This window comes from Molothrus aeneus, chromosome 3 (assembly GCF_037042795.1).
Source record: "Molothrus aeneus isolate 106 chromosome 3, BPBGC_Maene_1.0, whole genome shotgun sequence".
Classification (NCBI taxonomy): Eukaryota; Metazoa; Chordata; class Aves; order Passeriformes; family Icteridae; genus Molothrus; species Molothrus aeneus.
Window position 1 is genome coordinate 4,714,818 of NC_089648.1, and position 26,276 is coordinate 4,741,093.

The 26,276-nt window shown below is 47.7% G+C and overlaps 1 protein-coding gene across 3 annotated transcripts in view; it reads right to left on the bottom strand.

Moving 5' to 3' along the window:
* Window positions 1-25,954, bottom strand: part of SPTBN1 (spectrin beta, non-erythrocytic 1) — a 116,243-nt gene extending 90,289 nt beyond the window's left edge. Inside the window, exon 1 of one of the 3 annotated variants that reach the window (XM_066546068.1) lies at window positions 25,822-25,954. The gene's annotated coding sequence lies outside the window, so the exon portion shown is untranslated. Of the gene's footprint in view, window positions 1-25,186; window positions 25,278-25,531; window positions 25,550-25,821 lie in introns of those variants that run through there. The other 2 variants (XM_066546070.1, XM_066546069.1) reach the window with 2 other exon arrangements.
* Window positions 25,955-26,276: the final 322 nt, after the last annotated feature.

Consider the following 26,276-nt stretch of genomic DNA (forward strand, 5'->3'; position numbering starts at 1 on the left):
CCAAAAGAATGTGAAAATACAGGGCAGTTGTCTACAGTGGTATTTACCTTTTTCTTCAGCAGAACAAAACAAAAAAGTCTTTTTTAGTATTTTTCATGCACTCACGCAGAGCAGAGTTCCAATACAAACCAGGTGCCCTCGGAAAGGAGATCCCCATTTTCTGGTCTTCTCTCTCTCATGACCCAGCTTATGAGAAACAGAGCTGAGCTTTGGGAACCTGCTGTGTGTGAGGGAAGGACTGAAAGCAGAGACGCTCCCGCTGCCTCCAGCCTGCCAGACACTTGGCTCTGCTTTGGATGAGGGCACTGCTGTCAGTGCAGGAAAAGCTTCACATCTTGACCCTGGCCATGACCCTCGCTTGGCAGGAAGTCCCAGGCAACCTGAATGCCCTCGGTGACATCACTGTTTACTTGGGCAGCAAACTGGCAGTGCCAGGTGGCACCCGGCTGAGCGGCATCATGGAGCAGCACCTTAGTTTGCAACCCACAAGGAAACTTTCCTCAGGAAAAAATGGACAACTCAGACATCCTTGGGTCGTTCAAGAAATGCTGTGATTGCCTCTGTGTGACCACACAATTTACCAATATCAGTTTACATCTGTTGTATTAATTCAAATGAAGAGCTACAGCCAAGTTTGGGGAGGTGGGAAAGGGACTGGAGGCTTTGTGCCATGGCTCTGGGACTGGAGTTTCTGTCCCACTTCCCACTCCTAGCAAGGGGAGAAATGATTTCTCACACAGAGATGATGGCCCTGGATTACTTTTAGAAGGAGGGCACCCCTGAGCCTGCCCTTGCTACAGAGCTGCCTGCAGGCCCTGACACACTTCCATCCGGAGCACATTCCTGCTCCTGCAGTGCTCTCCTGAGATGCGATAGCTCTGACCTCCTTACAGGAGGAGGGCTGCCAAGTAAACAGCCCTGGCTCACCAGCCAGCCAACTGCTGTCTCCCCTGCCCTTCTATTTTCCTTCTCCACTCCCACACCCACCCTTCCGAAAGGTCCCAGCCCAATCAAGGGGCGTTCAACCTGTGGATGAGTGGGAGTGAGCCAGAGCCGCTGCCCATCCTCCCTTCCCGCCATCCCTGCGAGCTCCCGTTTCCTTCGCACAGGGAGGAGGCTGCGATGCCCGCCTGGGTCACGCCGCAGTGCTGAGCCCGAGCCCAGGCACAGGCACAACGAGCCGCAGCCGTGGGAGGCTGAGCACACTCACGGCTTGGCAATCCCGGAGTGTCCCTGAGGGAGAGGGCACAAAAGCAGGGAGTCATGTCAAGCTACCCTGATCTACGCCTAGGCAAACCTCCTCCGTGTTGGAGGGTTTTATGTAAGGGCAGGAAAAGGCTCCATCACTCCCAGCCAAGGAGGAGAAATCGAGGACAGGCTGTGCACAGGCACCTCCTCCCTGCTCGGAGCTGCGGGCCGGGGGAGGCTGCCTGGTGACAACTTCCAGGGAGGAAGAAAGAGACTGAGCCGCTTTGGCTCTGCCCCCAAACTGCAGAGCAGCGGTGGGAAACCGCACCCAGGGAGACGCCCAGGGAGAAAAGGATGTTTTGTTGTGGAGGCTTTTGTTCTGGACTCCGTTTATTAGCGAGACTTCACAGCCAGGCAGGCAGAGCAGGGAAGCAATTTAAAGGGCCAGCCTAGAGTAAATAACCTGCTACGCCATCGGCAGGTTTGGAATCAGCAAACAAACAACAAAAACCAAATTCTGGGGGCAGGAATGGGGAAGATTTGCTGACACCCTCCATAAGGCAGCAGGGCTGAAGCAACAGCTGGTTTCAGCAGCTCCAGCACCAAAGCAGGAAGGAGCAGAGCCAAGTCCAGACATGCAGAGACTCTCATTAAGAGACACAAGGCAGCACTAATTACCCCACAGCAATGATCCACCTGCTCCCACACAGGTACCAGAGATTCCTGAGACCTCCCTCGCTGACAGAGCTCTGCTATAGCCAGAGCTGCTCAATCGGCTCCTGAGATGTGACAAAGCTGGCCTGATAAAGGAGAATTTTAAAAAGAACTCGGATTTGGACAGTGAGGTGGTCCCAGAGGAGGAACATCAAAGCCTGCCCCAGAAGAAGCACCTCTTGCAGATGCTGGAGCCCAAGCCACAGCCAGGATCATGCAAAGCTTGGCTCTTGCACTGGAATATGTTAGGGATTCCAACTGTTCTCGCTTGAATGAAAATAAACCCAGAATAACCAAGAGAATGGGACAACTTTTGCTTTGGGGAGATGGAGACAGTACTTGACTGAGGGAATGCCAGCATTTCTCTGGGTTAGAGCTGGTTGGAAAGTGAGCTGAGAAATGGAGCAGTTTTATACTCAACACCCACTTGAACACAGAGGTGTTAAGAATTGTCCTGCAAACCAGCACAGCCTGCAGCAGCAGCAATGCACATGCACATCTTCAGCTAGGCTAAACCAGAAACATGGCTGAAAGCAGTCTGGAAAAGGATCCCTCCCCAGGAAGAGGGAAATGTCACATGTCACACGAGTAAATCACCAAGTCAGATAGTGTAAGGCACGATTCCATCAGGCCAACAAGATTCCTGGTTCAAGTAACCAAGCACAGCTTGAGCCACTGCTTCCCAAGGAGTAGGAAACGTGTCTCATCCTCCCCAGGGGACACACAACACACATCATCCACTTCTTGGCAAGAGCACCACATCCAAACTGGTCTCCTCTAAATTAAACATTTAATGAGTTAGTGGGCACTGACCAGAGGAATACAACAGGTAAAACTGAGCAGGCTGCCTGCATTTGCCCACATGGAAGTTTTAAATGGACACCAGCTGTTAATTCCTTTTTACATTCTTCACATTTTTTTTTTGGCCAACTCCCGACAAGACTAACAGAAACCTTTCCCCTCCAACTTTCATCTGATGCATAGATAAAATAGTCAGGCAAGAAAAAGAAATCCATCTCGTGATTGCCTTCATTTAAATGCATGCCTGTAGGTCCTCAGTGCATCCCTGCCCTTTGAGATGGGTTAAAGAGCCTTAATGCCATCTAAATTAAGTCAATTTGTTATTCACATCATTTGTGAGAAAAAAATTTGCATCCTGGGAGGAGAAAGCACATGGGCCAGAATGTAAAACCCTGGGAAATAAGATGATAGATGGGAAGAAAAAACCCAAAAAAAGCTATGTCTTAAATAACTCGGGTCAGTATTTTGGTTCTTTGATGTTTCCACTACGGTTGAGTCTTTTTTTTTTCCTTAATAAATATTTTAGTGCACATCCTTGTGTGCTGATTCATTTGAGATAAGAGATATTTATCATTTTATATATGATAGAGTGATGACTCTTTCCAGGTTTTCCATGTCAGCTTGCTAATCCTTGGAGTGTTGTCTTGTCCACCATCCCCAAGATGTTACTCTCAGTGAGTCCAGCCAGGACACAAATCCTGGCCAGCCCTGATCCCTGCAGCTTGGACCTTGGCTACACAGCAAGCCGAAGGCCTTTACCAGGAGCCAGGGCCAGGAAAGGGCTCCTCAATTCCCTGGGGCCAGAGAGGAGCTCAGATGTCATTCACAATTCTGGATTTTCTAAGTAAAACAGGCAAATAAACACACCAATGACATTGGCTCCTCCAGAGCAGCCAACTATTGTTATTGGCACTTGGATCCAAACAGCTTCTGGCCACACCTAAACACGGCCTGGCTTGCAAAGGACCCCTGGAAGGGGAACAAAAAGGGTCCAAAAGCTTTATGGTCCTTTGCACTGACTTCCCAGGGGAATTGTACCAAGCACTGTCACAACAAGGGCTCCAATCAGCTCCTGGAACAGGAGGAAGCAGAGGGAAACACGCTGGAGCTGTGTGATCACTCCATGTGCACAGCCCCAAACCTGCCCACAGACCCCACTGCCACAGCTCCCAGGAAGAACCTGCATGAGGCAGTGATATGTAAAATATCTGATTCTTGTTTCATTCTGAGCCGAGCTTCTTGTCTGGGAAATGGATCCCCAGCTGGCACAGCCCCAGCCCAACAGCTGCATTGCTTTTCTACCTCCACAAACACCCGGAAAGTTCGCCAAAGCCCTGTTTGTGCTGGCAGCCAGCCAGCACTTTATTATTATGTACTATTAGTTCATAGTGAGAAATGTGCACTACAGGAAAAAAAAAAAGCCCCGAGAAGCTCAGTAATTGGGCACAGATGTTGAAGATTTATGGAGCTGTCCTCACTGGACAGGATCTTACAGATTGTTTCTATCACCTGTTTGCTTTTGGAGTTTTTAATAAGATAACTATGTGTGCTATCCTGGAAGAATATTCCAGAATTCCTCCTTCAAAAACCAATAACTTTTGATCTCCACTTGTCTCCTCTCAGTAACAATCTCTCCTCAGAGTTCCATAAATGCCACTTGATATTCATTTCATATTTAAATACGATCTTGGCTGTTGTTTTCATTAGCCAGCAACTTTCAAATGCAATCAGACAATTTCATTCTTACTTCATGGCCCGGAAAATAAACCTCACACATCATGCCAAGTCCCCAGCAGTTAGAATCCATGATTAAGTCTCTCAGTATTCAAAATACGTGATAATCTTCACCTTTTTTCCTATTTTCTGGCAAACAACATGTGCTCAGCATTTTTGGGGACTGCTGCTTGCCCAGTGCACAGACCTCACTCAGCTTAAGCTGCCTGCAAAAGCATCTCAGTTCCCATCCAGATTTCTGAATCTTAGTCCATTAAATTAATTCTGCAAAATATTTGAAATGTGCAAAGTTCTGCAGCTGACAGCAAACACCATGAAAGTGAAAACACAAGGAAATCACTGGCATTTTTCATAACTGACCTGTAATGGTTTTGCCATTTCAAATTACATCAGGAATGATTTCTTTCCATCAGCACAAAATGGCAAAACAAGGTGCATTTCACTCAGAAATTGTTTTTCCAAGCATTTACAAAGGAGGATAAATCCCCAAAAAAAGATTGTATCTCTGCAAACCAGCATGTGGGACCTCTGAGTTTCTGCTCTGACACCCATCAAGGAGCACCCAGGCTCCCTCCCTCCTCACCCAAGGCACACCTCAGTTTGGCTGGATAACCTGACATTGCCCTTCACCTTTCCCACATGTCACAGCTGCTGATAAATTCTTCCTGAAAAATGATTTCATCCTTCCCAACAACGTGGCTTACACAGCACAGATCCTATAAAGGTCAGGACCTCGTTACAGGTTTAGACACTCAGTTCCCACCCAAAAAACAGTTAATCTGGTAAATTTGGAGAGTTGGAAACAAATCTATGGAGATTATGTTTTTCCCACAGCTCTAAAATCGACCTTATCAGTCACAATTGTACTTTAAGCTCAAAAAAAGATTTAAAATGTTTTGCTATTCCTGTTTATATGAGTTCATACAAGATGACTACAGCCTCTACACTGAATGTGGGAGACACTGAAGAGAGCACATGGGTCAGGTGTGTCCACCTCCCCTTCCTGAAGGGAATTCAGATGGCAAAAAACACCATGAGGAAAGGACAAGTAGAGAAGTAGAGAAGAGCAGAGAAAAGCTCCATTTCACACCATGTTCTGTCCTGGCCATCAAGCCAACACCTGCCACAAAAAAACAACTGCCCATTCTGTCTGGTTTCTTGAGTCACACTCCCTGCATTCAGGGCTTTCTATGGAAAGCCTCCACCTTTCCCTGAATTACAGAAGAGTAAGGCCTGGAATTATCTTGGGTTATGGAAATACATGAAGTAATTCCCACACAGGAAGAAAGAGACATCCTTCACTTGCCATGATCACTTGCCTTGGATCCTGAACAGATTGGGCCTTATGTCAATGTTATCTTATTTCACATACCTAAATGATTCTTTAATTTAATAAGAATTAAAACATTACCTAGAGAGAATAAGTACAGCAGGGGTGATATGGTTATGAAGGAATGCTTGCAAACAAGTGGTAGAACCTTCTTTAGCTTTCACTTTTTAAAAAGCTCAGATTCTCACAAGTTTCATATTTACACCTACAGAGTCACAGTAAAAAAAAAAGCCAACCCAACAAAACAGAACAGCCCTGGAGCCATTTAGAAAGCGCTAATCCTGATCATTTTCCACCTAATGACTGTTTACTACACAGTCCTTTCAAATGCTTGGCAGCTGTCCAGGTCTTCCTGCTTTTCCTTTCTCCCACACGTCCTTCCTGCCTGCCATCTTGGGTGAGGACAAACCTCCGGAGGAGAAAGCTTTCTGCTGCCTTCTCAGCCTCTCAAAGCTCCACTCCCCGGGGAAATCCTGAGCCTTCTTTCACTTTCAAGGCAAAACTGAAATCTCCAAGCCTTCAAAGCCTCACCAAATGAGAGCACGGAGCAGAAAAATGAAAACCAACCAGAAAACTTGGTTCTTTTCCAAGGATTTCAAAACCAACATTGGTTTTAAATGAAGTGGGACCAGTTCTGTAATTCTCTGACCCCTAGCAGGAACAGATTTGAGCAGACCCACCCCAGCACTTGTTTCAAATGCCATTCACTGTCACTTGGCATTCCAAGCTGGAACAATTATTCGTGGTCAGATGCTCTCCCTGCTCCAGACCAGCTGTGCTTTGATCTCCTCCTCGTGGCTCCCATGGATCTGGAGGAAGCCAAGCTCCCCTCCTTACCAAAAATGCAGCGTAACAGTTCCTTGGGGAAAGTGCAGCCCCACTGCAGCTCCCAGACCTCACACAGGCCTGGGATGGGACCAGATGTCTCCTGGAACCTTGACCACCATCCTGACCGTGGCTTCCACCCACACACCAGACTCCAGAAGCCCCGGTGAAAGTGAGGAATGAGATGGAAAAGCACAATGGGATTTTTAACTGAAAGGATCAGGTCAGTGCTCTGTCCCTTTTTGATGGAAATTGGGGTAAGACAGGACCTCAACACACAGATTTTAGTGAGGATCATGGCTGCTCCAGGAATAAAGCAAAAGCATAACCAATCCAATGAGCTACAATTAATATTTTAAATGAAATCAGTCCAGCCCATATTCAAATCAGGTCACTAGTAATTAAAGCATCCTTATTTGGAAAGGCAAACCCAGAAAGCGCCTGGATCAGAGCATTTCTCAAAGAGAATATATTAATGGGAGTGTTTGGAAATGCATGATGCACTTGTAAGAGGCTTTAATATAAACCTCAGGATTACACTATGCCAGCTTTTCAATTATTATAGTCTCCATGAAAAGCCAGGCACTGGCAGCAAGAGGTTAAAGCAGACCTTGGGGCCTGGCTTTGCCCTTTCTCTTCCAGAGGATCCCACTGCTGGTTCCTACTCCTGCACCAGCTGAACAGAAGCACTGAAGGTGGAATTTGAAATACAACATCTCTATTAGTGATGCCATCAATGCCAACACAACACACAAGGGGAAGCCTCATAACTTCACCAGGGAGAGCAAAATCAGCCTCTGTAATTTCTAGAATGATCTGCTTGGTTGGCTCCATCTTAACACTCACCACAGCCCAACTCAGCCATTTTAATTCTTGAATGGCTGGAGTTTGCTTTCCCTTCACATGGCACTGCACAGCAGGCTCAGCTGTCTGGAGACCAGAGATCTCTCCCTGTAAAGCACATGCAAGTGAAGGATGGAGACAAAAAAAAAAAACCTGAGAGAGGCTGATGGGAGGTGGTGAGCAGGAGAGCGAGGTAATGTGACTGAATAAGTAAAAATGCAGAATTTTTAGATTGTTCTTGTTCCAAACAGGCAACTCAGGAAAAGCTCAGTGCTCTGGTTCACTCCAGAGGGTGATGATGAATGCAGGCTGTGTCTGTGCTGCTTTAACAGCAGCCCTTGAGAGAAATCTCCCATTCCCAAGCCATAGGAGTGGCCACTGGAGCCTGGTGTGCAGGGCAGGAGCAGCAGAGCTGAGCCTTTTCCATCAGAGCCTGGGAACCACGTGGACATACAAGTCCTGCTCCCCCCAAGCATCCCTCCTGCAGGCCCACCTGCCCTGGAGCCCCTCTGGGATCTCTGGACCCTGCAAATGTCCCCATTCTCCAAAACCAGGCATGCCCTGTGCAGAAGAGGGAGTAAAACCCAAATCACCACAACCCAAGCCATCCATCCATGGCCACAGCCCCCAGCTCTGCTCCAAAAGGAACTTCCTTCTCTCTAACAGCAGCTCCCAGCACAGCAGGCTCTGTAATCCACAAGGACACAGGGCACTGCAGCAGCTTTGGAAAAACATCAAAAGAAAAGGTTACCTGCAAATCCCAGAGTTTATTTTTGCCCCACTGCAGTGCTGTTCCTTGCACTCCCCCAGCACTTCAAGCTCACACAGACTGGCACAAGGGAGCAGAAAGGAAACCAAGTCCTTTTCAATATTTCTTTCTGACATTCCACCATCCTAATGCAAGTTCCAGGCAAACAGAGCCTTCCCAGAGTAGCAGAGAACAAACAGAAAACAAGCTCTGGGCAATAGATCAACCTACAGGATCCACTTTGGTGCTTGTCCACCTGCAAGTGCCTGAAGGACAATCCCTTCCCTCAGCTCTTCCACAGGAATTGCTGGGAAGGTGCTGGAGCTGTAAAATCCCTCTGGTCAACCATGACAAAAAGATATTTGTGCTGACCACCACATACTTGTTTATCAAATATATGAGAAAAACTAGCACCAAACATGTTTGCTACCTGAACTAGAAGCATGAAGAGAAAAGTATTTCCCTGACCAGAAATTTCAATTCAATCTACCCAGAACAGCCTGTGGAAGGACAGACCCAAACAAGCCATATTTGACACAGATAGATTAGACAGATGGTACAGTGTGGTATAAAGGGGATTTGTTCTTGCTTGACTTTGGCATGGCTGAATTACTTATTAATTGCAGATACACAAGAGTTGTACTGGGTATTTTACAAAGATTTAATGCCTATTAAAACTTCATACCATTCAAAGTTACCATTGGTTCTGTACAACAACAGAGGGGTTGTTTGGCAGCTCAGTTCTGCTGCACACCCTGGGTATAAGCAGCAAAATTACCAGTCCTATGCTATTACAGAAGCTTTGAGCTCCCTGTGATTTTAGGGAACTTAGCTGAAAGATGAATAGAAACCCTGATTTAAAATAAAACCTCTGAATTCCTGAAGGCTGCTGAAAATCTCAAACATCACAAGGAAAGCACCCTCCTCTGTATTCCTCTGCTCCCTTACCCAGTGGCCGCTTTGGATTCTTCCAGGATCCTGGTGAAGCACAAGATTTAAAGAAGGTGTTGCAGGGAATACAGGGGGGTGAAATTCAAAACTGGGGCCCATTGAAGCCCGAGTTAATGCCAGGAGCCCACACATATGGCAGGAACAGCAACACTGAACACTGATTTTAACCAGGCCATTTTCCCTAGAGCTTCTTATCCTTTGGGATCAGCATTTCTGGCACCGAGTGACACCACCCCAGCCCCATCCAGCACTGCAATTCCACAGTCTGGAGCACGCTGAGATGGGGTGGGTTTGTTGTCCTGAGAGCTGTAGCACAGCAAGGCACCTCTCCAAGCTGGCCAAAGGCAGAACAAAGCAGGGTGTGGGTTCCAGGCAGGAGAGGGATCTGGAGAGCAGGAAATTACAGAGAGCCTCAGACATTCTGTGCAGAGCAAGGGCTGCCAGCTCCCACCTCCCCTCTGAGACAGACCCAGCCAGGCACCAGGGCTGGCATTTCACAGGACAAAAATGACTCCTTACTCACAGCCTCCTCCAGGCCAAAGCAGGCATCCATGACCTCATCTCCCACCGGCACAAGGGGAGGGTCTGGGCTCCTGTGGGGAGGTGTCAGTCAGGAGAAACCCAACCACAGACAAATTATCAGCTAAAATAGAACAGCCACTCTCAAGTGTCCAACAGGAGAGTCGGCTGTGCAGGGGAATAAATAAACCAGCAAGGGGACAGACTGTGGGTTTGGGGAAATGGATACTCACATTTTCACTTTACTTCTCTGATGTTAAACCTTTCCCTACTGATTTGTGACTCCGAGTGAGCACAAACAACACATTAATTAACCACTGCTACTGAGGGGTACGAATTTAGCCTCACCATCACTCCTTTTAGCAACAAAACTGGCAGAAAAATATCAAAAGCAACGTTTTACCTCCAAAGTAATTACTTCTGTAACTCTATAAGTCTCATTTGGGAAAAAACAGCACTGAGAGCACAGAGTCAATTCCTTACCTGCAGCAAAATGCTGGAAGTTTCATTTTCACAGGTGTTGGACACCAACAACTCCCATCAAAATTAATTTGGTCTCCAATGCTCCAAGCCTGAGGCAAAACTCTGATCTCCCTCCTTTCATTATCCCAAACAGTCAGCCTAGAGCAGCTGTGTCTCTAGCAGGGATTTTGGGATACCTCACTCTGTCCAAGCTTTGGGAAAGCTCACAAGGTCAGAGCAGGGAAAACAGAGTCATCATCTGCTCTGCAAGTCCAGGGAATACTCACAAAATTTCAACAAAGAAAAAAAATCACACCCATCAGTAGGTTTATTTCAGTGCAAGTGAAACAGGAAAGTGGACACGGCACAAAACATCCTGGGAGGAGCCCTAAGGGCAGCAGGTGGTCACAGGGCTATGCAGGAATTCTCTAGCCCCAGAATGCTGCTATAGAGCTTTGTCTGGCCTTTATTTTTCCCCATTTAGGGCTTTTTCCCCAGATCACAGGGCACATGAGCCCACATCCTACTCCCAGAAAGGCTCTCCCAGTCTGTGTCCTGGGAATTCTGGTCCCTACCTCAGCCCTCACTGCTTTACTCTGACAAATGAAGACATGGACACATTTGCCTGCAGGAATCCATGCCAAGATTTGGAGAAAAGAGGTTCTGAATCAGCAAAATGAGGGCCATGTTTGAAGCTCTGCAGGAATTACAGCTTGGATTTGCCTGCTCCTCGGGCAGATTTTCTTTCATCAAGACTAGCACAGCTCCCTCTCCTTCCTCCCACTTGGACCTGCTACTAAATTAATCAAGGATGGTTTATGAGCAAGTTGATGACAAGGGATCTGCAATTCAGCCCTGCTGAGAGCTGCCAGCCATAAGTCTGAACAACTTCTTTTTCTTTCCCTTCCAGAGCAATGCTCAGCATTCCTCTTGACATAACTTTAAATTTTGCTCACTTTTCCAAAGCTGGTCTGGATTTTGTCAATGAAAAATGAGCACTGAAGCCAAGGTCCCTTAAGATATTCCAGATACTTTTACTTTCATAGCCTCCAAAAGTTATCTGAGAAAACCCAACAGCTGGGTACAGGCTGGCAGGTTCATGAGGACACTGTGATTTGAAACTGAAAATAACTGAATAAAACTGAAGGAGACAAAAATGGGGGGATGCCAGACAAAAAGTTGAATGTGATACCTGGCAGGAAGCACCAGTAGGCAGTGCCATCACAGCCATGGAAATGCATACCTGGACTATCCAGAACTGATACAGCTCACCCTTCTCCATCCATAACCCAAATGTAACAGAGGAGAATAAAAATTAACTTATTTGGGAGGCCTGGTAACCTCTGTTATCTCCTGTGAGTGTGCTCTGCCCAGGAAACAATTCCAGCGTGCAGAATTTAATCCCTGCAGGATGTTACTGAATCAAAATAATGCACTAACTGCTCACCCCAGCACCAATATGGTGTGAGATGTGTGTCAACATCTCTGTATGTAAAGTGGTTAGCAGGACTCAGGTAAAGGCATCAGGGGGACCCTTGTGGCCTGCAGGGCCAATGTTAGCACACATGGATATTTCACCACCTCAGCATGGCCTTCCAAAGACAAACCGCTCAGTTCTCCCCGGATTGCTAAAGCAAGGGGAACTAAAACTCATTTCTGTGCATTCCTGAGCTAGGACAGCTGCCTTTGGGGTGACAACAGGCACAAGTGCCACACCTGCGGGACCTGATGCAAATCAAAGCTCAGGAATCCTGGCTCCAGTCACAGCAACAAGTGACCTGGACAAATGAAAAACCACTGGCTAACTGAGAGACCCTGACTGTGGTGTTGTGAGGTCCCTGCAGGACAAGGTGAGAGATGAGAATTGACTTCAAGCTCTCAGAAGGCTGATTTATTATATTATTATATTACAATATTATATGATGATATTATATTAAAAGAGATGATATACTAAAACTATACTAAAGAGAAAGGATATATCAGAAGGCTACAGAAGAATCATAATAAAAACCCATGACAGACCAGAGAGTCTGACACAGCTGAACTGGGATTGGTCATTAAGTAAAAACAATTCACATGGAACCAATCAAAGATGCACCTGCTGGTAAACAACCTCCAGACCACATTCTAAGCAATCACATAATTATTGTTTACATTTCTTTTCTGAGGCTTCCCAGCTTCTCAGGAGAAAAATCCTGACAAAGGGATTTTTCAGAAAATATCATGGTGACACCAAAGGCCACTGCAAACCAGGGCTGGATCCTGGTGTGTGACCAGCCATGCCATGCCCTCTCCACAGCATGGGGTTTTTCTTGGGGGGTGTTTCATCTGTCACTGAAATTTGTGTCCTTTTGGGTTTCCAAGATCTGGGCTCTGTGACCAGAACAGGGTGGCTGGGTGCCAGGAGAGGTAGGAGAGCACACAGGGACCTTCCCTTTCTTGGAGCAGCTCCTAAAGGAGGGCAGAGCTCCAGAGGCAGCTGCTGGGACACGGAGGGGCAGCGTTAGGGCGCTGAAGTGCTGCAATCCCAAAGTGATTCCAGACACAGCGACGACACGGAGATTTATCAAGCTCTTCCCTCGCTGCCAGCCTTCTGGCAGCACATGTCCCCACAGCCAAAATGGCATTCCCGCTGGGGGAAATCCAGGACAAGCCTGTTAGGCTATGGATAATACTGTCAGAGACAAAAAGCATTCTGGTTTTTCCTTGTGGGATCCACCTGCTCCAGGATTCTCTCCCAAGAAGACTCCAGCTGTGATGGATGATCATCAGAGGGGTTTCCAGCTGAACACAACTGGTTGAACCCAACTTAAGCTGATAAATGTTAGTGCTGGTCTCCTCCCTACAGAAAGGGGAAAAGGATCTCCTTTCCCTTGGATTTTCTATGGCAAAGAGAACAGCCCTGCCACCACTCACCTGGACCCACAGGATTATATGGTCAAATTATATTTTCCTTCACCCTTATTTTTGGCTAAAAAGTGTTTGCTGAAAGCCTTCCTGGGCTTCATTTCCATGACAAAAGATGGGCACTGTTTGGTTCCCTCCTTGCCTTATAATATCATTAAGATGACTATCAAGCCACATGATAAATCCAGTTTTTCCCCATTAAATCTACAATGGTCATTTCTGTTTGCTTGTCCTTTATTTCACCCTAGAGGAAATTGTCTTTTCCAATATGCCTTTTGTTGATGGCAAATGGAAGCAAATTATTTTGCTGAAATGGTATTTTATTATTAAATTTTGCATTAGTTAATGTACAAGAGCATTGGAAGGAGGAGAAAAAAAAAACCACCTGCCTTTCAATTTGTGCATTCTTGAAGCGTGTAGGCTGAGGATATCAGCACTTGGAGCACACACCCCAACTTGCCAAGCCCTTGATCTTCCCACTGAGTTCAATCCTCAGGATGCTCCCACCCTTGTAAGTGGCCTCCCAAAGGCAATTAGTGGCTTGCTGCAATTTGCAGTGCTCCTGCCACAGGCACGGAGCCCACAGGCTGTACCCACAGCCCTGGGAGAGAGGCAGGGCTGCCTCACACCCTCTGCCAGCTGCTCCCCAAATCCCTGTCTGGCGGCCATCAGGGTCAGAGCCTTGTTCTGATGAAACACTCTCAATGCACTTTGCTACTTAAATCCTGGTTTTTCCTCTCGCTTTGCTTCCTCTCTTATTTTCTCCATTTCATTTTGGCTACTCCCCACTTTCTTTTGATCCACTTCCTGCTAATTTCTCTCTCCCACCCACTTGTCCTGTGTGTTCAACAACTACAGCAGATGAGGGGTGAAGAAACAGGGGTGAAGAAGCCTCAGCTCAACTCCCACACAGCTCCAGCCTTGGGACTGAGCCTTTGACTCGTTCAATATTCAACTACTCAGCTCAGAATAAGGAAAGGATTTCTCTGTTCACAGCTATTTTTAACACTGCAGAGAAGGTTTAATATTTGAATATCAGAATTGTAATAGCATTTGCAAGAGGAATGGCCTATTTTTAGCAAAGCACTGGCTTTATGGATGCCTCACAATCACAGCACTGTAATAGGGAGAGGCAACCAAAGAGGAGGCTGTGACACAGCTCTGTGCAAAGGCTTGTTCTTCCCATGCCATTTTGAGTTCTGCATGGAAACAGAGCTGGGGAGACTTACCATAGTCTCCAGCAGAAAACACCACGCACAAAGCACAAAATTCCTAATTATGAAAGATTTCCAACATCCAGCTGCTAAACCCAGCCAGGTGTCACAGCTAAAACCAGAGCTGGGAGGTCAGCACACACACACACACACACACACACACACACACACACCATCCTTTCTTCCCCATCCCTCAGCAGCCCTTGAAATTAAAAGTCATTAAAAAAACCTACATCCCAAACTCCCAGCTAAAATTAACCATAGGCTTGTATAAAAATTCCCTCAGCTGCATTTCTTCTGGCCTTTGCCGGGTTTCTGTTTGCTGCAACACTCAAATTACAAAGCCTCCTCCCCCTTGTTGTTGACACCACAACACAGTCCCTGGCCTTCCTTCTAAACCCAGCAACTCAGGAACAAGCCCATGAATTTGCGTTGTTTGGATTCCCCCACCACAAAATGCAACTTTTAAACAACACACTTCCAAACACAATGCTAATCCCATTCCAATCCATCCCCTCCAACCCCATGGAGGATCCCCTGGCTCCCATGGCCACCACCTGCCAACATCAGGAACAGGTTGAGCAAAATAATTCCATACCAACAGAGCCAGGAAAATTCCTCCTTGTCCCTGAGGAGACCTGGGTTCTCTAGCAATAAATCTAGGAAAATGTGCCAAGTGCCAGTCACCAAACACAGGGGCACACCATTTCCCCAGACATGTCACTTCTGGGAACTGCCTCATCAGTCCCTGTAGGAGAAACCGAAACCCCAGGCAAGGCTGGCATGGTCATTCCACTGACAGAGGAGCTGTTAACAGTACTTCATATAATCATCCTAATCATTACCGTTGTTGTTGTTGTTGTTGTTATTATTATTATCTGTAGTTAATTTGGAGCCTCCCATCATAACACCCTGACTCCCAAACCACCACCCTAGGGAACAGGAAGTTCTCTATGGCAAATCACATCCAAGACTTCTCTGAGGAGTAGCAAAGGGTTTTCCAAGTGATTCTTGGTGAACACATCCCTGAGGTACAATATTTCAAGGACCAAGTATCAGCACAAAACCCACGAGCACCTAGAGGCAGGACCCAGCATCCATCCAGCCTCTGGCTCCTGACACACCCTGAGGTCCAACTATTAACCACTGACCATGTCCCCAAGTGCCACATCCACAGAGCTTTTAAATCCTCCAGGGCAGCTGTGCCAGGGCTGGACAACCCTTTCCATGGAGAAGTTTTCTCTAATATCCAGCCTAAACCTCTCCTGGTACAAACTGAGGTGGTTTCCTCTCTGCAGAGACATGTGCAGGCAGCAGGTGATGTCAGTCAAAACCAGAACGGGCAAATTTTTAAAAGGAACAAAGATTTATTTCTCCTGATGACAGCCCAAATGAGAAATCTTCTTAAATTTTAACTTAATCAAGGAAGGAAATGATGCACCAAACATTCCAGTTTGCTACTGAACACTGAGACCAATTCAGAGAAAGAGGAATGGAGTGGTATATTCTAATTACTACACAGGTAATTTCAGTGCTTTGTGTTTGGGGAAAACAAGATTATCATTTGGAATACTGAGACAACAGACTTGGTCATTTGCAAGGCACAAAGCAAATGCAAAACCTGCTTTGTTGCTCTGGTAATATTTGCATAATAGTTATTTATATGTATGATGAATGGAGCACAGTTTCAGGACAGTTAGGCAAGGTGAGTTGCCCTGCTCTTTAATCCTCTAATAACATGCTTGGGATGCAATTTGGGAATTCATTCCCCTGTGATGGAGCAGCTGTGCTGCTGCATAGTGACCATTTCTCAATGCTCATCCCCATCAAATTGCACTGGTTTGATCAATCCACAAAGCAGAGCATTAAGAATGCATACAAGGATAATTTTGTGCCTTGTTTTATGTATCTGCATGCCCTCCTAGCTTTCCTTTAGATATGATGGCCAAGCTACTAAACACCAGCAAGGGGCTGCATTTATCTCAAAATACACATAAAATTGTAGTGCTAAGTCTGCCACGGGCGCCAATCTAATCGAGTTGGCTGAAAATTAATTTCAGGCCCAGGGCTCTTCCATGGCTCCCTGGATTCCTGCCACAGCTTATGACAACCAGAAGTTAAAACTGCAAACAGCTGTCCTCCTGCTAGAGGCACTCTGGAATAACATGGATGCTGTGCTCGGAAAACTGCCCTAAAGGTGACGCGGGGGTTCATCGCCCCGTGCCAGGAATCCGAGGAACTTTGGGACTCTCTGAACTCTGCAGCAGCTCTGCTGTGCCACTGCAACCCCAAATGATTCATGTTATTTTCTGCTGGTCAGCAGCAGCTGTAGAAACATCCCTCAGCGCTCCTCCTCGGCCTGGAATGCCCATGTGCTCCTCACCTGTCAGCCCTGCTGCAGCCAACACACCATTTGTCTTCACTGGGCTTCTTCCCCACTCCTTCAGGGGAAGGTCCTACAAAGCCTCCAAAGTCCTGCTTTGCTTCAGTGAATATCCAAGCAGGCATCTCCAGATCCCACTCCAGCCCTGCAGCTGATCTTTGCTGCACTTGCTGCAGCAGCGTAATCTCACTCGGGATTTACTCCCTGATTAGGATTACTCAGACTAAAAACACAGCTAGATAAGAGCTGCGTGCTCCCTGTCACCTGCCCACGGAGAGGGATCACCACCCCTGACTCCGACATTTTGGGACCTTGTCACTTGTTTTACAATCTTCACATTTCTAAAATGGTTGTGAAACATAACTGAGCAATACAACATTATCTCAGCTATAGGTTGGGCTCAATGATCTCAAAGATCTTTTCCAACCTAGTTAATTCTGTGATTCTGAGATGTTCTTGCGCATGTTTCTCTATGAAAAGGATTTAAAACCTCAAGTCCCAGACTGTGATGGTGTAAATGGACACACCAGTGATGTAGTTGTGTAACTTGGCACAAGTGGGGATTCAGATACTTCATTCTCAAGCTTCACAGAGCAAGAAGAATCACAGTACTGCAAAGAAAATGAGCATGGAAGGTCCTTTTTTTCTTACTAAACAGTGAAGAAGCAGTTTTGAGTCTCATTCCTAAGCTGGCAGATAGTACAGACCATTACTGCACCATGGGGACTCGTCTGGGGAAAATATCTTTACTTCTTTGTGGTATATGTTTAATGCAAAGTCACCTTATTCTTGTTTGTCTAGCATACAATGAGAATAGATCTCTAAAAATAACCTACTTCCCCCCTCTTCCAGCTCCTCATGGCAGTTTCACTTATTATTAGCCATTATTCACATCTCTTACATAAACTGCAATTTCTGGAAATTTTTATGCCTCCTGATACAAAACCTGAAAGTGCACAAGGCTGGAGAAGGCAGAGCTCAGTGAAACTCCACTGGATTGCAGTTTTTTACCTCTCTTTCCCTCTTACCTGGGTTTGATGTCATCATGTCCCTCCTTGGAGCAGCAATAAAGCTCCTTTACACACCAGGGCGCTGGGAAGCTGCAAAGCTGGATCAATGGGGCACCTGGGGTCAGGGAATCCCCTGTGGGTACAGGGGTGGGGCTGCTGTGCCACAACCTCTTCCCCAGCCAACCTCAGAGCACAACCACAGCACCCCACTGCATCCTGAGTGCCACAGCTTCCCCTTTTTGAGGAAGCAGAGGCTGGCAGCTGCGGCTGAGTGTCCTCTCCATGGAGAACCTCAGTGGCACAGTGGATTTGACCCTGCTCTGCTCCCAGCACGATCCCTGTGGATCTGATTCCCGGGGCCAGGGATGGCAGTCCTGCTCCAGGCCTGTTGGGAGTCACACCTCGAGGGGCCCAGGAGCTGAAGTGACACCAGGCTGGCTGTGCCCACCAGAAGCTGGGGGATATTTTCCACAAATGACCTCTAGTCCATTTGCCTTTCCAAGAGTGCAGCTCATTCTCAAATCTGCAGGCACCAAGAGGTCACAACTTACAGCACTCCAGACTTTTATGATTCCCTGACAATCCCAGTTTTATTTTCCCTTCCACAGAGCTCCTTGTGCAGGTCCCTGCAGCAGGGCAAACACACTTCCATGGAATGGTTGGTTGGATCCATCCTTTCCTCAGGCAGCCTCTCACCAGGGCTAAACAACCACCTGCTGACTCAGGATCACCCAACCTTGCTCCCAACCCAGCTGCCCCCGCGCTTTCCTCACACTATCCCATTTAGCAGCCAACTCATCCTCTTTCTGTAAGAAACTAATTCAGGCACCCCAGGTTTAATGTTTAACTGGCTTATGCTAACCACTAAAGCTGCACAATCAGATTCTTCCCTCGACAAATTTGACGCGGGGCCGAAAATCAAATTTGCTTCTTTTTCCCCTTAAACAAAACCATCTACGGTCTGCAGTGGTAAACCACTGCTCATTTGAATATCCAAACACTGGCTGTTTGCATCCAGGGGCTGGTGCCAAAAGCCTGTCACCCACAGCCAGCCCAAGCACGTCTGAGGCCGCTGAACTTACTCATCTCTGCCTTGATACTTCCAGACTGTTCAAGGAGAATTTGAAGAGGCTCCTACTGACCTACACTGAGGTAAAACCCGTCTCATTTCTCATTCAGGTGACGATGAGGATGATACCAATGGCTTTTCCTGGGCTGGGACTTGTGTGGTTTCACCACAGCTTTTTCCCTCTTACCTGCAGCCAAAGATTTAAGAGGGACATGACTGCTCTCAAAATGTAAATGGAATATATTACCAGAAAAACCCGCCCGAATCCTCAGTCAATAATCCATTTTTAGGAAAGAATTTGTGCGAAAATGAGGTAAGTGATAACTTTGCAGATCTCCTGTTATCCACAGTGCTATTTTAGGGAGAGTGTGACTGCATTGGGCTTGTCGCAGAGTCCTGCTTCCAATCTCCTGGCAGCTCCCCAGCACATTCCAGTATTTAACGCACAAGGCTCGTTGGGATGCAGTCCCACTTATCTCCCAGACACATTGACTAAGACTTTCCCACATAAACTGACCCACCCTTTAGTAGCAAGAGGTCACTCAGTACAATCAGCCTTCAAATGAGGAAAACAATCAGGAAAAGCTTCTCTGATGCCAAAAACACCAACAGAATAAAACACAACAGGCTCCAGTGTTTGTTTTATGAAAACTTGAAAACTGCAAGGCAGATTTTTTGACTTGTGATAATCAGTGTAGCCCCACCAAAGTCAGCCAGATTTCTTTCAGGCTCAGGACCTAGCCTTCTAAAAGCATCTAAAATTGCTATAAGAATGCATTACTCTAAAAAAAGGTTAAAAATAAAAAGGTAGCAATTAATCGATTCATCTTTTACTATGATGAAACTGTAGAGAGTTATTCATGGCATTATGCTCCAAAAAAGGTCACAATATTTTACATTACAAAAAAAGAAACAGCTGTTAAATTAACCAGGTTATCTTTATCCCATATGGATCCTACATGACAAAGAATTCCTGTTAACTTACAGAGAACTCTCCTGACTTCTTCACTGCATGATCCAGGCTCTAGCAAAGGGTGATCTACTGGATGATCCTCCTGTATCAAAAACCCAGACTTCTATCAGGCATACCTAGGCCCAAAGCCCCTTTCCAAAAATTAACTCCAAGCTGCATTCCAGTGTTGCTATAAATGTGTGTGCCACTAGCACCCCAGAGCCATGAGCCATCCACCCCATCTGCAGGGAGTGGTGCAGAAGACCTTGAAACATTTTCATTAAGAGAAAAGTCAGTGAAAGCCCTTGACAAGAAAAATCTCACCATTGGTTTAGCTACTGACAAAAGCCAACACCTGGAATGCCCAAATCCAAAACCTGTGAGTGTTCAAATAAATGTATCCATGTTAAATTAGTTCACATACAGCAGGCAGCAACTTTTCCCTTCCAAGCCAAAAAAATAAAAGAGCTACTTGCTATAATTAGCTGGAGCATTTGTGGTGTCTAGGCACTAAGCAAAATTGATTTAATGAGTGGGAAAAATCAGCTTTTGGTCCTGGTGCACAACTCCAGAGTGATCAGCTCCACTGTACCCCGGGCTCTGCCCACACTGCCAGAGCTCACCATGCACAGTTTCCTTGCCCTTGCAAACACAAGGCTCCCTTTTATCATGTAAGAACCAAAAGCAGATACCCATGTCATTCTGTAATAAATCAATCCACAGAGCAATAGGATTAATTCAGAACAAAAGGCAGGAACTTACAAAACCAAAAGCTGCGGATCTGGATTACTGCTGGATGGCAGGAAATCCCCACAACTCCTTGAAGAGTAGAAGACCTTGACCACGTTCTTGGTCAAGGGTCTGAATCCCACAGCAAAAACTAAAGACTTCCCAATGAAGACTGTAGGTCTGGCTTGGGAAAAATGTCTGCCAGGGATAAAGTGGGTAATCAGTATAACCTTAAAATGTCAGAGCCAGGCTTGGAGAGGAACCTCTGCGTCACCTCGGAGCACCTCCCACCCAGGCCAGCCACTGACGCCTCCAAGGAAGGGGGAAAATGGAAAATCCAACTCCACTATTTTGGGGTGGGGCATGATCCTCCCTGATCTCTGCAGGCACCACTGCAGCCCTGGCCAGGAGATTTTAGCACAGGCATGACCTCAGTGTGATGCTGCTTTCCAAAACCTCAAGGCAAGCTGAAAAAAAAAAAAGCCAGAACTAAAGGTGTCTGAAGGAAGGGTCACAACAGCCACTCCAGCACTTCCTACAGGGAGACTGAACAGATGAAGCATAAATGCTTTATTCATTAAGTTGGTTATTTCTAACCCATTATAACCCCATGCCAGTCACTCGTGTGGGTAGTGGTGCATGGCTGGGTGGCTCCAGGTCTGCATCTCTTCCTCTCTGGTCACATCCTAAATCTGGGTCTGCAGCTACATCTCTTCCCAGACCCCACATTTCATGCAGAGTAGCAGCTGCCCATTCCAGGGATCATTCCACGTTGTATTGAGACATGATTAACAAAACCAAACCCAGCGGTCACAGCAATCAAACTGAGCTGTCAGTCAATCCCTATTCCTCTCTTAAAAATAAAATACAAAGACTTTGTTTTTCAAGGCAAGCCCACAGCTTCTCTGATGATTTGCATCTGTGTTTCCTATTCTCACAGAGAAGAAGGAACTGTTTCCTCTGGTGCACAGCCCTGGACATGTGAACAAAACCTGAGATGAAATCCAGGAACATCATTCCTGAACATTTCACAGATCACAGGCAAATTGCTCAGCAGGTCTGGCTACTTCTCCCAAAAAGGGAAGAGCCTATGTTTGGAAAACCAGTCAACAGAAAACCTGCTAAATTTGGAACATTTACCTGTGAACAGTTTGGTGGCAGAGTATTTTTAGCTCTCAGGACAGAGTGTTAATGGCACACCTCTCCTGTTCCAAGGGCACGGGTATGACCAGCGAGGCTATTCCCAGTATCCAACAGGTGTGGGTCAGCATCTGCTGCCACCAGGGTTCCACATGCAGTGCCTCTTCTGTTCAGTCCCCACTGCCCTCTTGACAGGAGGGGCTGCTGAACAAATCAAACCAACTCACCATTTCTTTTTAAAGTTCTAACACTCAGCGCTTTGTGGAATAAAGTGGCTGCACAGCAGCGTAAATGTGTTCCTCTGGTGGCAGTGATGACACACCAAAGGGGTTTCTGGTAGGCTAAAATGCATGCATCTTAAAAACAAATACAAGTTTGTGCAACGTAGTAGGAGAGTAAATACATCAAACAATCAAATAATATATTAAGAGAATAGCAGAAAAGTGAAAAGACATGACAAAGTAAGAACATCCTGAAATTATCACTGTTCAACGAGAAAAAACCTCACAGAGGAGATGATGAGAAAAATGTTAACAGTGATGAAAAACAATAGCTCAATGTAATCCTCAACCTTAATCTGTCCTTGGGCATAGGGAGATGTACACAATACCCGAGTACAACCTTTATATATTGGTGCATACCTTTCAATAATCACATACATTTCACTGCAAGCAGAAATAACACTTCCAGACATAGTCCCCCCAGCCATAAAATCTGTTATGAACTCAACCCTCACCTAACAACACACATCAAAGCTTTTTTCCATGCAAAACTGGCCTTTTCTAATGAGGAATTGACAGTAAAAATGTGTCTGGGATTAACAATACATGAAAAAGAAATAAAGTTGGACAAAAGAGAAAAAAACCTGCCCGCTTAAATATATATAGAATTGATCTATGTCACTCTGATCAAGCTGTTTAATAAGTTGGGGTCTACTGGGCGTAAGAAGAATTTTTCTTACGTCTTTCTTTTTTTAAAAAAAACATGTAATCTCTCTGAAACCCTTTTTTCATTACAGGAAAAGCTTCCAAAGGTCCAGCTGTAACTGCTGCAACATTGTATTCATGTTCATTAGAAAAACAAATTCACAGCAGATCATTTTAAGAGTAATAATAAAAGGCTGACAAACGAAAACCACATGTGGGTGGGGGGGAAAGAACCCAGCAGTGGGGGAAGCAGGCTCCAAACCAGGCTCTGCAGGACATGGAGCCCAATGGATCGCACTCCCCTCAGTGTGGAGCTGCAGCTCCAACCCTTGCTTCTCCACACCAGCGGTATCTGCTCAGAGCAATCCAGTATGAGATGGTTTCTCAGGTTTAAAGCAAGAGGAGGCAACTGCATTTTCACATTTCACACCTCTAAGCCAGATTCCTGCTGGTTTCACTTGGGAAAACTGCCACGAGCCTCAGCAGAGGTAAGGGTCCAATGCTGGCAAACTCCCCAGCTCCATCAGCTGGGAACAGGAGCAGCCCACAGCAGGAGCTGATATGTCAGGAAAGCCCTTATGGCTCCACAGGGCTCCTACCATGGAGCACAGGCCTGCTCTCATCAGGAGTTTCCAGGCAGCACAGGAAAGAGCCTGCACTGCTCTCCTGCACAAGCTCAGCTGAGCCAGAGACATCTGAGGGCAGCTAGTAGCTCCTTGCCCTGACAGGTCACCTGTCTGGCCCCTGGGGCTCCAACACTTCCAGAAGTATTCCTAGAGCCTAGGGAAAGGGCAATCAGGAAGCCTGTAGCCACAGACACCAGCCTGGGCAGGATTTAGTAGCTGACTCATGGCTAATGGGCAATGATAAACTGTTGTACTGGTTGTTCACTTGTGCCCAGATCAGATGACTAAGGAATTTAGGTGCCTATAGAGATTAACAGTCTAAATAACTTTTGCAGTCTGACCCTTAAACATCTGCATAAACAGACTTTCTCCTCTGTGTTCCATGAAAGATGTCCACGCACTCCTTGCTAATGAAATACAATTATTTTGCAGGCAATCCAACTAACAAATATTTCATCCCGTAACTGACCCACATGAAAAATAAATCCTTAGTCAGGTGACGTAATGCAAACGAGCAATCCAGGCCCATCCAATAAAGGGGGTTGAGCTGATTCCATTTTATAGATGATGAAGGAAAAAGAAAACATCTTTCATAAAATGGTTTGTACTCCCACTCCCCAGGGGCTCCTGGAGCAGCACACAGCAGTATCCTGGGCTCCATATATGCAGCAAGAGGGTTTTGCCCCTCTCTGCCCCACTCCTGTGTGCAGGCAGGGCTCAGTGACACACAGCAATTCCAGAAGCTGCAGGATCCATGCCACCACCGAGATGAAACAGCATCTCTAACGCTTTTTGCCACATGGCTGCTGCAAGCTCCTATTTATCCCAAAATGCTGCATCCTGCTTTAGTGAGTGTCATTTGCTGCACTTAACCTGCATTACAGAAAAACCCAAAGCAGGTTCTGTTTCAGAACGTGATCTCCTTGATTCCACATTCATAATTCCACACTTATGTTCCTGAAGTAACAAAATATGCATGAAGTAACAAAATATTCCCTATTTTCTTGCCTCTTCAGCACTAGTTGTGACACATGAGCCAGCCCCTCGTCCCTCCTCACAGCCCTACAACCACTGCTAAGTCATGGAGGCATCACTACAGCCATTTCTGTTCTCCCCGGAAACACAGAAGGGGAAAAAAACCCAAAAAACCGCTAAAGGACAAGAACAAATCTTTAAAAATCACATCCCACTGCCATCACCTACCTTCCCAGCCCTTTATCCCATTCCATTTTCACTCCCGTCTCTCTCTCCAGAGCCTTCTGAGCATATGCAAGTCCTTCCTCCAGCGGAGCTTTCCTGCAATGGCCTGAGGAGTCGGAGCCTCCCCTGACATTTCCACACGGCTGCTATCTCTCGGAATAAATTCCTCTCCCTGCCCTGCCTCTCTAACCCGGCTCCGGGGAGCATTGTTCCCCAAGATGCCTGTCAGCACAATGCCGGGCTGCAGGAATTCCAGCCTTTTTCCCGAACTGTTCAATAATCAGGTTTCATAATGCTGGTATCCTGTCAATAAAGGTCGAAGGATGAGCCGAACGCTCCGGATCTTGACAGTTTGTTCCCTCTCCCTGCAATCCTGATCTGGAACATTTAGCATTTATACCGATGGACAATGTGAAGCACAACGTAGAAACACAGATCGCTACTCACCTTTAAACAAGAATGCAATTTCATTCACGATTAAGACATCAACATCACAAATTCAGTGCTCACTCCAGTTCTGTATCATCACTCCAAAAGGAAAAACATCAGCTACTGAATGAAACGTCAGCCCCGGTTGCCATGAACAAGGGTTTTTCAGAGCTGCGGCAGTCTCACAGTCTCTAGCACAAGTCTGCCATATTTTTTTTTTTGTTAAATCAGGCCTTTACCCACCTAACAGCCAGAGCCAGCCCCGAGACAGCCGAACCAAGCCCACGCGTTGTGCCGCTAACTGCGGGCACCGCGGCACCCAGCGATGGCCGCGCCCGGACCGCAGCCCCGCAGCCGGAGCTCGGCGGCGTCAGCGCGGCGCTCCCGCACACAAAGCCCCGCAGCGGGCCCGGCTGACAGCGCGCCGCGACCCCCGCGCCGCCCCCCGCGCCCCGCCCCGACCAAGAAAAATAAAGGAGGAATTACATCCGTCTAGCAAGGAATACCGCAGGAGCAGCAGTCGAGCCGGGCTCTCCGCACCGCACCGCGCGGGGCGTGCGGCTGCGCGGCGGAGGCGGCACCGCGGGCGGGGAGGGAGGGAAGGGGAGGGAGGGAAAGGGGCGGCGGCCGCCGCTGCCCCCGGGGACGGGCCGGGGCCGCCGCAGGGCAGGGCAGGGTAGGGCGGGGCGGGGCGGCTCTGACAGCGCCGAGCCCGCTCCGCGCTGATCGGGGCTGCGGAGAGGCTGCGGGCGCCGCCCGCGCTGCGCACACGCACCCGGGAAGAGGGGCCGCCCCCCATCCCCGATCCCGGCTCCCCGCTCCCGGCCCTACCTCGGCGCTGCCCGGGCGGCGGCCCCGCGCTGTGCGGAGGGAGCGGCGGTACCCGCAGCCCGCGCGGCGCTGCGTGAGCCCCCGAGCCCCGCCCGGCGCGGAGCGGAGCGGGGACAGCGCGGGGGGCGGGGACAGCGCGGGAGGAGCCCCCGCCCCGCGCCCCGGCCCTGCGGCGGCCCTGCGGCGCGGGGGGCTCGGCACGGCACGGCACGGCACGGCACGGCACGGCACGGCACGGCACGGCACGGCACGGCCCGGCTCGGCCCGCAGCGCCCCGGGCGCATCCTCACCTGCTGCTGCTGCTGCTCCTGCTCCTGCCGCTGCTGCTGCCCGGGCCTGCCCTGTGCTCACGCCAGGTCTTCCCCCTCCGCCGGCCCTCGCTCGCAGCCCTCCGTGGGTGTTATCCAGCCACTCCCGGCTCCCCTTCCCTTCTCTTACATTTATTTGGTTATTGGGTCTCTCCAGCCTCCTTGCTCCTCCTCCTCTGACACTCTCTCCTATCGCAAAGACAATATTGGCTCGCCCCCAGCATCCATTTCCTCTAGTGCTGCTCTCTCTCCCGCTGCTCTGTCATTCCTAGTGGAAACCCCATCCCGGGTTTGACTTCCTCCACCGCAGTCATCCTCTCCTGCTGCTCCAGCCCTGCCACCTTCCCACGTAAACAGCCTCCCTTTGCCAGTGCAACCCAACCCCTGGAACCCAGGTCCAGCTGCCTTTGTGCCACACTTTCCCTTTTCCTCTTTTC